The sequence below is a fragment of the Zosterops lateralis genome (genome assembly GCF_965231275.1).
Source record: "Zosterops lateralis genome assembly, chromosome: Z".
Classification (NCBI taxonomy): domain Eukaryota; kingdom Metazoa; phylum Chordata; class Aves; order Passeriformes; family Zosteropidae; genus Zosterops; species Zosterops lateralis.
Window position 1 is genome coordinate 59564965 of NC_139800.1, and position 12961 is coordinate 59577925.

Consider the following 12961-nt stretch of genomic DNA (forward strand, 5'->3'; position numbering starts at 1 on the left):
TATAGGGTATGCTTTCGTAATATATACATTGATATGGATCTACTGGAGTGGCCTTTGGATTTTAATAGCCCCTTTCACGGCCTTATTCTTTTCATGGTAGAGTTTTTCTCCAGCTTCTCAATGGACCTAATGGAAAGGCAGGCAGAACAAACCCTAAAAGCTGAGGAGCAGGCAGAGGGAAGATTTCAGTAAGAGGTTTCCTTAGGATTTTCTTGAAAGCTGGGAGGAAGAGGTGAGTGGGTGTGGGGCAGACAGAAACGGCTCCCCTTTTGGGATGGGAGGTACAGGGGGTGGGTGTGGAGACACCGCACCGCCTGGAGGATCATCCTTGAGAAAAGAGGCGGGCTGTGCCAGTAATCACTGGCTTCGGATACTTTCTCATAAGTATTCAAATATTATGTTAATTATTGCCACTGCAGACTTCACTCAAGTTCATATATTTTACATATATATATAGAATTTTCTAAGCACCCAAAACAATCCTTGTCCCGCATTTAAAAAAACCCCAACAAACCATATATATGTTTATTGCTCAGTTTGTTTGGTCTTTTTTGGCAAAGGGCTGGCTTTGAAACAGGAGGGGGGCATTAAAGTTGTTTGGTCAGTTAGTGTGATTTGAAAGTGAGCCTGTGCAGCACTTTAGCCTGCCCTCAGCAATCAGGCTTTAGACTCATGAGACTTTGATTGTAGGAGTTGCCTTATTTGCATTGATGCGGATGAACCAGCTGCTGGAGCATACAGAACTGCACCTGACACAATCGCCGAGTTCAGGATTAGCACAGGGAATCAGGAATTCACTGCGCTACACGACAATCTCAGCCCTACATTAGAGTCATTCATGCAAAATGACCCAAATTCTCAATGAGCACAATTAGCAATCCAAAGATGCATTTTGATTTAGGGGCTGACATTTGCTTGCATTTTACTTATTAAATATAATGATTATGTGCTCCTTAGTATGCAAGGCTGAGAAAGATGAGCTTTTTACTCCCCTGTGAGCCCTACCAAAGTGTCCTAACTGCAATCCTTGATATTTAGGACAGACAAGAAATGTTGTGCTCTGTAACCTAAAGGGTGGGTTTCCTTCTTTTGTTCACTATTTACATGAATAAAATAGAAAAGGGTTGGGTTTTTTTCAGATGTTTTTGCTTTTCTCTCTCATTAAACATTTGCTTGAAATTTAAGGGACAAAATATTGCCGTGTTATGTATCTCTCTCCCCACCCATCAAGTTGTTCAAAGCATTCCCATACCTAAATCACCTGCCGTTCCTGTCCTTCCAAGAGAGATGCTTCACCAAAGTCAAACTGATTGAGTGAGAATCTAGCAAAGTAGTTTCTTGATCACTCCTGACAGCCAAAGATCTTGAACTCAGAAAAGAAATCAAAATCTTAGCTCTATTTACCTTGCTTTTGTGGATTTAGGTATTGAAATTTCTACCTATGATGCAGGGAGGGAGGGGCCACAGGGGACAGGCATGGAGTGAAAAAAGTGGATTAAGTGATAATTTGGAGCAAAAAACATGCAGTTCAAAAGCTAAAGCTCCCATTGGAGAACAGAAAATTTAATGAGCTTTTAATGGAATGCAATGCTGAGAGTAGTAAATTATTTGTTAGTTGACGATGCAATCAGCATGCTGATTAAGGTTGCTTGGTTTTTTACTAAACATTTGACTGAATCAAAACAGTTAGTCCTTGTTCTGCTTGGGGGTCTCTCGTGGAACAGATGGACATTTGGAACAGAGATTGTCAATAAAGGTGAGTGTGCTCCAGGTAGCATTTAAATAGGGTGATAAAATTATTCTGATAAATACTTTAAAGCCTTTTAATTCCACAGTGTTCGCCTAGTGTATTGTGAACTGTGTTTAAAGAAACAGTAGGCCTAGAAAGGCCTTGTGTCAATCCTTGTTTCTTTCCTGGACAATGGATATTACATTTTATTCTGTCATACTTTTAGCATTACCTTCAAAATTACTTTTGGACAAAAAAAAAAAAAAAAAAAAAAAAAAAGGCAATAAACAGAAATTGAAGACTTAATATACAAGAAGAAATAAAAATTACAGAGGGAAGAAGTTACTGTTCCCGGATATATTAGAAACGTCATTAAAGTTTTTGTAAATCCACATGAAATATTTATGTACTTAAAACTAGATTTTCTTAAAATATCAGATGCTTTTTGATTTTTTTTCTTATTATAATTTCTTTAAAGGGACATCCCTTTACTGTGAAATGAGATTGCTTTTTACTTTAATGGACTCAAAGAAAAACAACAAAACTCCATTGGTATTAACACCACAATGGGGAGGTTGACTATTGTTCTTTTATGTTCTTTTGTGTCTGCTGACTGTAAATATTTAGCCTATTTGGTGCTCAGACAAACCTTGGATTGCACAGATCAATTCTCTTATTTACTCGATATGCATGTGTTTTAAGACAATGATTATCATTTTGATTGCCTATCTGTTTTGGATTGTATAGATTAACAAGAGACACAAAAGTGAATTTAAAAAAAAAAAATCCTGAAGAATTATAGACCAGAAGCTTTCCATTTTATGTTAATGACAAAGTTCCTCTTCTGTAAGTCTCAATTACAGAAATCATTGAGTTATTAATTCACGATTATCACATTCCTTTAAAAACCAATAAATAACTATCTATGTATTTTATCTATTCCTGTTTATGACCCAAGAGGTTAAAAGCTTTTGACTGGCATTTGACTTCTGACCTCACATAAATGTTATCTTATCAGTTCCTGCTTGTTAACTTGTATTGAGTGCTTGTCCCTGATGGCTTTTAGATAAAGGGGGTTTTATTATATTTCCTATTGAAACAGAACCATTTGCTTTGTTCTTTGTCTGTAGTCTCGGCCCACAGAGTAACCTTGTAACCTACCGATTTTTGCTGCATAGAGTAAAATCCAAACTGTTTGCAGTTTTTAGGAAGCCTTAATTTTGTCCACAAAATTGTTGCTGGATCAAATGTTTTGTAAGATTGTTTGGTCTTTTTTAGCAAGTTTGCGATTGAATGTTGAATGTTACCTTTATATTGTTTCCATAACTTTTAATAATAGTAGATTTTGACCAAGAGCAGAGGAGTTAATACAGTCATACAAAGTTGTATTTTCTACCTGAATTTAAGAAGCCTTCCTAAAGATCTTTTAAATATGCTCTATATATTATTCATACTTTTTTTTTCTCATCTGCTAAAATGGTCTAGTTGTTGGATAAATCTATGCTAATTTTGCCTATCATATTGAAAGGATTTCTTTTGTGTTACATATTCATCTGTGTTTTTTTGTTCTGCTCATGCACCCAAATTTGTCAATACTAGCATGCTAGTGTTCCTCCAGACAAGCCTCTGTGGTGTTCTGCTGTGTGTATATAATTTTAAATATGTTTAATATGTTTTGTCACTCCTTGCAAGGGTGTTAAGGGAATGTGACTGTAGTTCCTCTAGCAGATTTGCTAGGGGACATTTCCCATTAATTTTCTTATATAATCATAGACAGAGAATGAAAGAGCAGCCGTCCTGTAGGTGTCATATTGCACTTTTTCTCTGTGGTTAATTTCCACAGAATCTTTCTTTTCTTTTGCTGTTTTATTTGCTTTCACCCTGTTCAGCCACAAAGATAGTACTTGATATGCAAAAAAAAGAATTCGTCAGTCCATATACTATAGAAAAGTAGTATTCTCCTTTGGCACTTCAGGCAATCCTTGCCTAGTGATTAGAAGGAAATGATGTCTAATAATTTTTGCATTCTGTGACTCTTTGTGGAAATGTATTTCATTTGCAAAAAGCAAATATGTAAACAAAATATTATTATTGTGAACAAGATTAATTTGCCTGCAAACTAACCTGCAGGTATGCCATTCAGGAATGCTAAAACAGGAAATCTGGATGCACCCTCCCCTAAATTAACTTTATTATGGCTAATATTTACTGAAAAAAACTGATTACTGTTTTAAATGTTAACATTGTCACTGTGGAAAGCACATTAAGGGATTTGATTCTTGTCAGCCTTGCTTTTATTTCAATGATAGAAATATTTAATGCAATTCTTATATTTGTACTTAAAATATTGTGTAGTTTAAAGATGTCGGCTCAAAAATAAAATGTCACACCCCCAAAATATCTGCTTATTGTAATTTAGTATTTTCATAAATTAGTATTATGATGTTCCTGCCTGGTTAGAGCTTTTTTAGAGGAAAGTTAAAATTTGAAATTCACAACTTAGCCACCAGAAATATGAAAATAAGGGTGTGAATCTATTTATCCATGAAATAAATGCTGTCAGCAACACCATCATTAACATGCAGACTATTCAGTTCAGCATTAGCTGCTCCAGATGTAATTGATTAAGCCAGTATTGGCAATTTACTAACAAACTTTTAGTAGTTTGAACAGAGTTGATTTTAATTTGTTTGAAAACCTGCTGAGAAATAGAAAACTATTTCCTTCCAAAAGGGAAAAAAAAAAAAAAAAAAAGAAAAAAGAAAAAAAAAAAAGAGACAAAAAGGAAAAGAAAATGCTTGAAATGTAAAATAAAACCACAACACTAATTAGTCTTATTTTTTCATTTTATCAGCTTTTTGTTAAATGCAAAGCACATTGGAAGTGCTAAGTATTATTAATAACTCAGAGCAGATAATTTATGACTACAGTGTTTCAGAATAATAAACCCCATTTGTGGAAAGGGAAAGGGAAAGGGAAAGGGAAAGGGAAAGGAAGGGGGAGGGGAGGGGAGGGGAGGGGAGGGGAGGGGAGGGGAGGGGAGGGGAGGGAAGGGAAGGGAAGTTCTGGGAAGTTCTGGGAAGTTCTGGGAAGGGAAGGGAAGGGAAGGGAAGGGAAGGGAAGGGAAGGGAAGGGAAGGGAAGGGAAGGGAAGGGAAGGGAAGGGAAGGGAAGGGAAGGGAAGGGAAGGAAAGGAAAGGAAAGGAAAGGAAAGGAAAGGAAAGGAAAGGAAAGGAAAGGAAAGGAAAGGAAAGGAAAGGAAAGGAAAGGAAAGGAAAGGAAAGGAAAGGAAAGGAAAGGAAAGGAAAGGAAAGGAAAGGAAAGGAAAGGAAAGGAAATCTTTTCTTTCTCTTCTTGCAAACAGTATAAATCAAACTTTTGTTTCTCCTTTTCTTGGAGAATTTTTATAAAAGCTTATTGAGAATAAATGGTGAGATAATTTTCAAACGGGAAAATATATGCTTATTAGGAGGAAAACAATTACCTCCCCTTTCCCCCATGCCTCACTGAAATAAAGCGCTGTCCAGTTGGAATCAGTACAAGGAGCCATCAAAAGGCATCCTCCTTCTGGATTGCATGGGTCAGAGAGGCTCAAATCTGCCCGTTCCACCTACAACTCCTCCTTCAGCTGAACTTAACCCCCCAAAATCCTCCCTGTTCATTCATCTTCCTCATCTGTGGATGTCTGGTGCCTGAGGGACCCAGACCCTTCCTTGCCTTCCCTGACATGGGAGTGGGCATGGGACACAAGGACTTTTATTTCCTGTGCAAACAAACTAAACCTGTGTCATTTTCTTGTTATAATTATGATTACTATTGCTGCAATGAAGAACGGTCTCCCCTCATCCTCAATTGCCGTGGAGCCTCTACTATACTTTGTGCACCTGCCAGATCCCCACTGGGGCTCTCACAGGGGAGGCTTCCGTCTCCTCCTTGGATAAGAGCAGATCACATCCTCTAATAGATTGATTTCCTCGTGTATAAAGATAATTAATTAATCAGGAGAACTGATTGTTCTTCTCTCCATGGTGTAAGAGCTAAAGTCCTGCAGCATGGTCTGTTTCCCTTTGTACCCAAATCTTAGACCCTCATCACCAGAACTCACCCACCGTTTAGGTGCAGCCACCTCCTTGCCTTCCCTGATGCCCTGAATCACACCTAACACAGGGGACAGGTAGAGTAAACCTTGTTCTGGGTTTTTTTCAGAATGAAGCAGGCGATGAAGTTTTGTCTCTCACAGCTCCCAGTCTATTACCACTTGTTAATGCCCCCTGCTCATCTTGGGTCCCAGCTTGCTGTATTTGGGAACGTCTCTCCCATGCACCCCTAACAGCTCTGGCACAGGGAAAAACAATTTTGGAGAAATACTGATATTTGCCTTCATAGTGAAAAAACAAGATGATTTTGGGCTATTATGGTAGGGCAACTTCCTCAGAAAAATTATTTGAAGTACAAAGGCATTCATCTAGGGCTCACCATGCTGAGGGAAAAGGACCCTGCTATAAATTAACAGCCTGTCGTGGTATTTGGAGAACAAGAGTGACAACTTATTGGAAGTTCACAAGGAATCATTTATATTTCACACTCCAGTAGGCAGCTGATTTGAGATTGTCTGTTAGCATAACAAAAGCTCTGAGCCTGTGAACTTCAGAAACCTTTCGACCTCTTAGCTGCTGGCATGAATAGCCCCCAGCCCTGACTATAGAGATCTCCCAAAGCTCCCCTGTTCGTGGCTAAATTGTTAATCAGGGTAATTTAATATAGTTTTCAATATGCCCCATCTCTTATTGAGTATGGTATTCACAGATCTTGCACCCTCCAGAAAGAAAAGTTCTTTTTTATTCAAGTGTGAGAGGGGCAGCTGCAGAGCCCCTGGGCCCCCCCAGCCTTCTCATCCTCCTGCACAGGGGATGAAGGGAGGGAGGCAAACTAGGAAGCGCACACTCATCCCCCCTTCACTCTCCAGAACCCCAAACCCGACACCCTCATGCCCTTGCAATCCCTCCTCCAGTAGGTCTGGTGACTCCAATATTAAATCTAGATTTAAATTGTTTAATGTATTTGTTTTCATATTTGTGTTTTTTCTCCCATCCCTCCTTTTCATCGGGCAGTAATCTGGGTACGAGCTGCAGCTCAGTCAGCTCCTTCAGGGCACTTGTGGACAGAGATAAAGGGATTTATTTCCCATCCTGTTACTTGGTGTTTCTTCTTCTTTCCCTCACTTACCCTGCAGAAAGTTGCTGTGAGCAAAGTTTCTATAGAGGAAATATGGAGAGTGAGACACACCAGAGTTTTGTGGGGAAGGAGTGGGTTTTTTGTTTGTTTGCAGCATAGTATTTGAGTATTTGAGTTCTTGGCATGCTTAAAGCTTCTGGCAACAGTTTGCCAGAATTGGTAAATGATGAGGAAGAAATCTGTGCTCTTGGCAATGTGAGGTGCATGGTCAAGAATACAGTCCACTGCACGGTGTGGGCAGTATGGCTTTTCCCATTGTGTCTGCCTGAAGTGTGTGTGTGGATTCTCAATATGTCATGAAAGCACATTGAGAGCAACACTTTCTAAAATAAAACTAATCAGGGTGATATTTCTTTAAAATGTCTGAAGTCATGGCTCAGTTCTGTTATATGTAAAGGTCTTGGAATAATTTGGTCTTGAAACAAAAGAACAAAACTAAATGGAGAACAACATGTAATTGTGTGGACAGAGAAATCAGAAACACATATTCTGTATTTTATTTTTCTGAAGCAGGGGATTTATGTCTTTCTATTTTATTTGTTTGTTTTGACTTTAACCATTGTATTTGTGGACATCAGTCACACAGTAATCCCATTTTTTTCCTTTTTGAAGTTCCGTATTTGTGCTTGATTTCCTTGATAAAGTCTTCATAGATTTCAGAATTTTCTCAGCATTTTCTGAAATATGTAGAACAAGTCTTAATCAAAGCAAGTTTGTGGTTCTAATATTTGTCAAATATCTTTTGAGCAATCAAAAAAAAATCCAAATATATAAGATAGTCACTTCACAGAAATTAAAAAAAATAGCCACCAGTTTTATTTAAGAAGCAAAAAAAGACAGCTTTTTTTTTTTTTTTACTTTCTGTTCATTGGGGGTTTTAAATAAGATTTTCACTTTGTTACAACCTGTGATTCATACCTATCATTTCACATTGAATTCTCTAAATTTCTGGGGTTTTTTTATAATATTAATAATTCTGCCAGAGAAGATGCCTTTGCTTTGTGCCTGTACAGAAGTATATTTTTGTGCTTTTCAAAAAAATACTTTTAGATTCTTAATTAAAATAATTATATTTGGACTGAAAGTCAAGTTCATTTCATTCTGATTTAAAATTGTGTAGGGTTTTGGGTTTTTTTGTTTGGTTGGTTGGGTGTTTTTGGTTTTGATTTGTTTTTTTTCTTCCAGCAAATAAATAACAGGTTTTCTACATATAGGAGATATTTACCTAGCTGCTTATTTCTGAGCTGCTTCCATTTAATGATACAGTTTGGGCCTATGGGCCTATTATATTGGGAAAAAAGATATATGTTTGGGACAATGTTTGACATGGGAAATGAATGCAGACACCAGAACAATTATATTACAATCCCATTGGGAGCACTAGCACCAAATTTAGCCAGACTGATGGGGCACTGTCTAGACGGCCCTTTGTGTATCAGCTGTTTTTTCCCCTACTTTATTGTCCAGCTTGAATATATAGCTGGAACCTGCATATGGAGCCCAAATGTAACCATTCCTGCAGCCATATTTGCTGTAAAAAAGGAACAAAATCCACAAAACTGGACGCATCTAGCAACCATATCCTGGTAGGAATAGTTAGAGAACACAAAAGCAAACAAACTTTGTTTTTTATAACAAAGATGTAGCTGTGTGCCTACATAGGCACAGATATGCTTGCATGTAAATATTATGTAATTAAAAATGTAATTCAGTAGAACTATCACTTGAGACCACATGTGGATGCATAGAAAATCCTGGCTGTGGCTCACCTTTCTGCTGAGGATGTTTTTTGGGGGAGGCACTGTAGACATGTAGATCAATATTTTAACGTGCTCCATCTATTCCCAAGAGAAGATAGAAAATAAAACTAGCAGGTATTGTGAGGAGGTAATTAGGAGCCACCCTACATGTAAATCACAGCCCTTCCTTTCTGAAAATGGCAAAGGATAAAAAGAAAGAATATTTATTAAATGTTTACACTGTAATTAGTAGTGCAGACTACTCACTTTTTCAGATGCTGAAGATCATACTGGAGCTGGTATTAGGCCTTTACTAAAGATGTGTAGTACCATTTTGTGGGTTTTTTTAAAGAGGAAACATCAGAAACCTATGAGAGAGAAATTGCTGCAGAACTTATCTTTATCAATTAATATGCATCTTGCTACTATGTCACAAGGGAATTTTTTTTTGCCCTTAATACAAAATGCCATCTTTGCCAGAAAGAGCCATGGATGGATGGATGGATGGATGGATGGATGGATGGATGGATGGATGGGAGGGAGGGAGGGAGGGAGGGAGGGAGGGAGGGAGGAAGGAAGGAAGGAAGGAAGGAAGGAAGGAAGGAAGGAAGGAAGGAAGGAAGGAAGGAAGGAAGGAAGGAAGGAAGGAAGGAAGGAAGGAAGGAAGGAAGGAAGGAAGGAAGGAAGGAAGGAAGGAAGGAAGGAAGGAAGGAAGGAAGGAAGGAATGTAACCAAAAGTATGTATTCTGTTACCATCTGTTAAAACCAGGTGGGGCAATGTTCTTTACTGCTTCCATTCCTCATAACTCCGGGTGGGGGTATCTCTGTGAATGGGCCAGCTCTTAAAACTTGTAGTTTTAATAGCTGGTAGTATCTTTAAAGAAAGTAAAGGGGTAGTGTTCTTTAAAGAAAGAGAGATGTGGGGTGGGGGGACAGGGAGAGAGTGACAGGGGTTAGGTAGAAACATATCACTCTTCTGAGAGTCCCAACAATGTCTTGTCGTTCCACTCCATCTGTTCCTCTTGGTGGTGAGAGTACCCCACCACCCTGCACCACCAAAAAGTATAGAATCCCATAGATTAATATAGGTTTTGGGCCAGGTGGGAATGCCCACGTGCCTCACCTGGGGAGGGTAGGTCTGACACTGTCCCTTGCAACACTGTGGATGTATTGCATCATTTGCAGTGCTCTGGTGCAGGGTGTGGAGGACCCCTTTGTGGGGGCTTTGATGGGCCATGACACCCCCTCTGCTGTCCTGTAGATGAGGCTCTCCCCAGGTGAAGGGACCCCACAGCTGAGCTGGTCTGCACACCAGAGGATGGGCGTTCACTGCCTCGGACCAGAGGCTTTTTCACTACACACACAAAACCTCTCCTCTCCCCACCCTTTGGTGGGAGGGTCTGTGCGAACCTGGCAACTACTAGCCCTGGGGTTGTGGTTTTCAGCCCGAAGGTGCTAAGCCTGATCCCTCTGAAAGTATTCTACCTCAGCCCATACCTGAATCATTTCATCTTACCTCCATCAACTTCCAGTCCAGGGTCTTAGTCAGGGTGTGGTGATCGTCTCTGCAGCTGTTATGCAGTTTTGCTATAACAGGCAAAAGTCTACCATGAAGATGTTTCAGCCATAAATTACAACATTTCAGTCTCCAGCACTGGGTACAGGTTAAACTCAACTGGCGAGCAAGAAAAATTATTTGTGGCTTGATGATACTGCCACAGTCACATCTTGAGGCACAGTTCAGATGTATAGGGCTGCAATATGAAGAAAACTCATGTGCAGGGTTGCCCTGTGAGTTGCTATCTTTTATATGTGATGGAGTTAAGAATGCTGTGCACAAAGGCACACAGACATGCACACACACTCACTCTCTCTCACACACACACAAATTGTGTTAAATTTGTTCACTGAATCATGCAACATTTTACAGCAAGAGGCACCTCTGGAGGCCACATCATCCAGCCCTTCTTTTCAAGTGGCTCTGTTAGACTGTGTGGGGCCACATTCATCTGAATTCCGAAGAGCTTCCAGAGTAAAAAAATGGCGCAGCTGACCTGGAAAAACTCCTGCCATAATGGTAATAAATAAATCACTAAAATAATTAATGCATAAATTTAAGAAATAGAATAGAATAGAATAGAATAGAATAGAATAGAATAGAATAGAATAGAATAATAAAATATCCTCTTGCCTAACCTGATGGCTTACTGTCCCATGCATCCTAGTACACCTGCTGCAAGCATCATGTCTGTTTACAGGTGAGGGTGCCTATCACCATGCAATCCAGTGTCCAACTATGACTGTAATTAGGAAACAATAACACAGACTCAAAGAACTCAGATATCGTAGCAGTGAATATAATACAGAGTGCTCAAAAATCCTATGCTAGCAAGGATTGTTTTAATAAACTGCTCAGAAGCCTTCCCAAGCATTAATCTGAGTTGAGGAGTGTGTAAACTGACCATATGGAGATACTTTAATGTGACAAGGCTGAAGCTGTGACAGTAGGCATGGTGCACAGCCATCCTTTCCCCCATTGCCCAGCAGCAATTGCTTTTCCTTTTTTTGTCTCTTCCTTTCCTCTTTCTCATTCCTAAAACACACCTGTCACACCAGCACTGGTAATAGAGTTTTTATCATACCAGACCCCTAGTATATTGTAATCTGTTTTTCAAATAATCCTGTTTGTTCAACTTAGACTAATCTTTTAAAATCAGTCTCTTGTAATCTTTGATTATTTGTTGATAAAATTATTTACATGTGAGCTATCTGCTGTGTATTATTAAAGATTTTTATTTGGGGATTACACCAATAATTTAAGTCTATTTTCTTGTTTTCCACATAATTTTTAGATCTCCTAAAGGAAGTAACTTGTTCTATCTCTTTTTTTCTCTTTAAGATAAAATGTCTACATTTTTCACATTTATTTAAGAGGGTGTTGTAGTTTATCTATCTGATTATTTGAAAGTAGAATTTAATTTATATTGGAGATCATATGGCAAAACTCCTTTTCTTCCTCTGTGCTGAAAAAATGTGTGTATTTATCTATAAATTCTACACTGAACAGTGATTCTTTGGTCATGACTCTGACCTCATCACACTGACATAAAATTGGCTTATTTCTATTGAAGCCGGTAGAGTTGCATAATGGTAAATATGGTGTGAGTGAATTAAAATTAGCTGTGGCCATTTACAGCAGGGTGAAATCCAAAATAACCCCTTGTGGCCCATTGTGTTTACTCCCTGTGCAGAGTTAAACTCAAGTTGTTTCTTTTATGTGAATAGTTGGCATGGCTAATACAACAGAAGAGTATGAACGAATATCATGTCATTTGATGTGAGTTACAAATGAATTGAAGGTCGTTATTTTTACCAATTTTTTGCAGTCTTTTTCCAGAAGAAAGAAAAGAAATACTTTCTTAGTTTGGTTGGCGTATACTTTTTCTGAAAAATTTTTTATATATAATGTGTAATGGGCAGCTCTCTAGCCTAGTAACTGAGGAACATTCTGTTTTAAGTAGACGTCAAGGATTTCCCTAGGCTACTCTGCTTTACAAAAACATTGGCCACTGCACTAGCTGTGGAGTGCATTCACTTGCTTGTAGACTTTCAGCTGTATGAAGAGATATTTTCCCTTTGTGACTGTGATTGTGTTTAATTTTGGATAACTTTGTATATCAAATTAATATATTAACATTAGTAATGGATATTTAAGTATGCATGCCTCTGAAATAAAAAAAAAATTAATTACAGTGAATTTGTCACAAAGAATTTCAATTTTCACTTCCTAATTACAATGAATGTGATTGGTTGTGCTGTTCTAACTGTATAGAATGCAAATGTGCATTTTATAACCAAAATAATTGTTAAAAATGGCTTAGGTTTGTGGGTTTTTTGTAATTGGTTTTTTTTGCAGTTGTCTTGGAAACCATTTAATAAAAAAGATATTTTCTTTTTTATGCATTCTGCTCCTTTGAATTTAATCCACTATAAAAAGAGGCTACAAAAGGCCAATTCTTATATCCTTTTAAAAATAATAACTAGGACAACTAAAAAGAAGGATGAAAAAAGAGACCACCAGAAAGTAGATAATAAACCTGAACAGGGAGAGAGGTGAACACTTTATGATATTTCTACATAAGACAGTGGCTGTGGGAGTCTGTGTGGGGCTCTGAAAGATGAACATCAGTGGAAAGGAGCTGGGATGAATTCACTTCTTGCAGCTGTCTTGGCTGATACCTTCTGGTGAAACTTCCTTG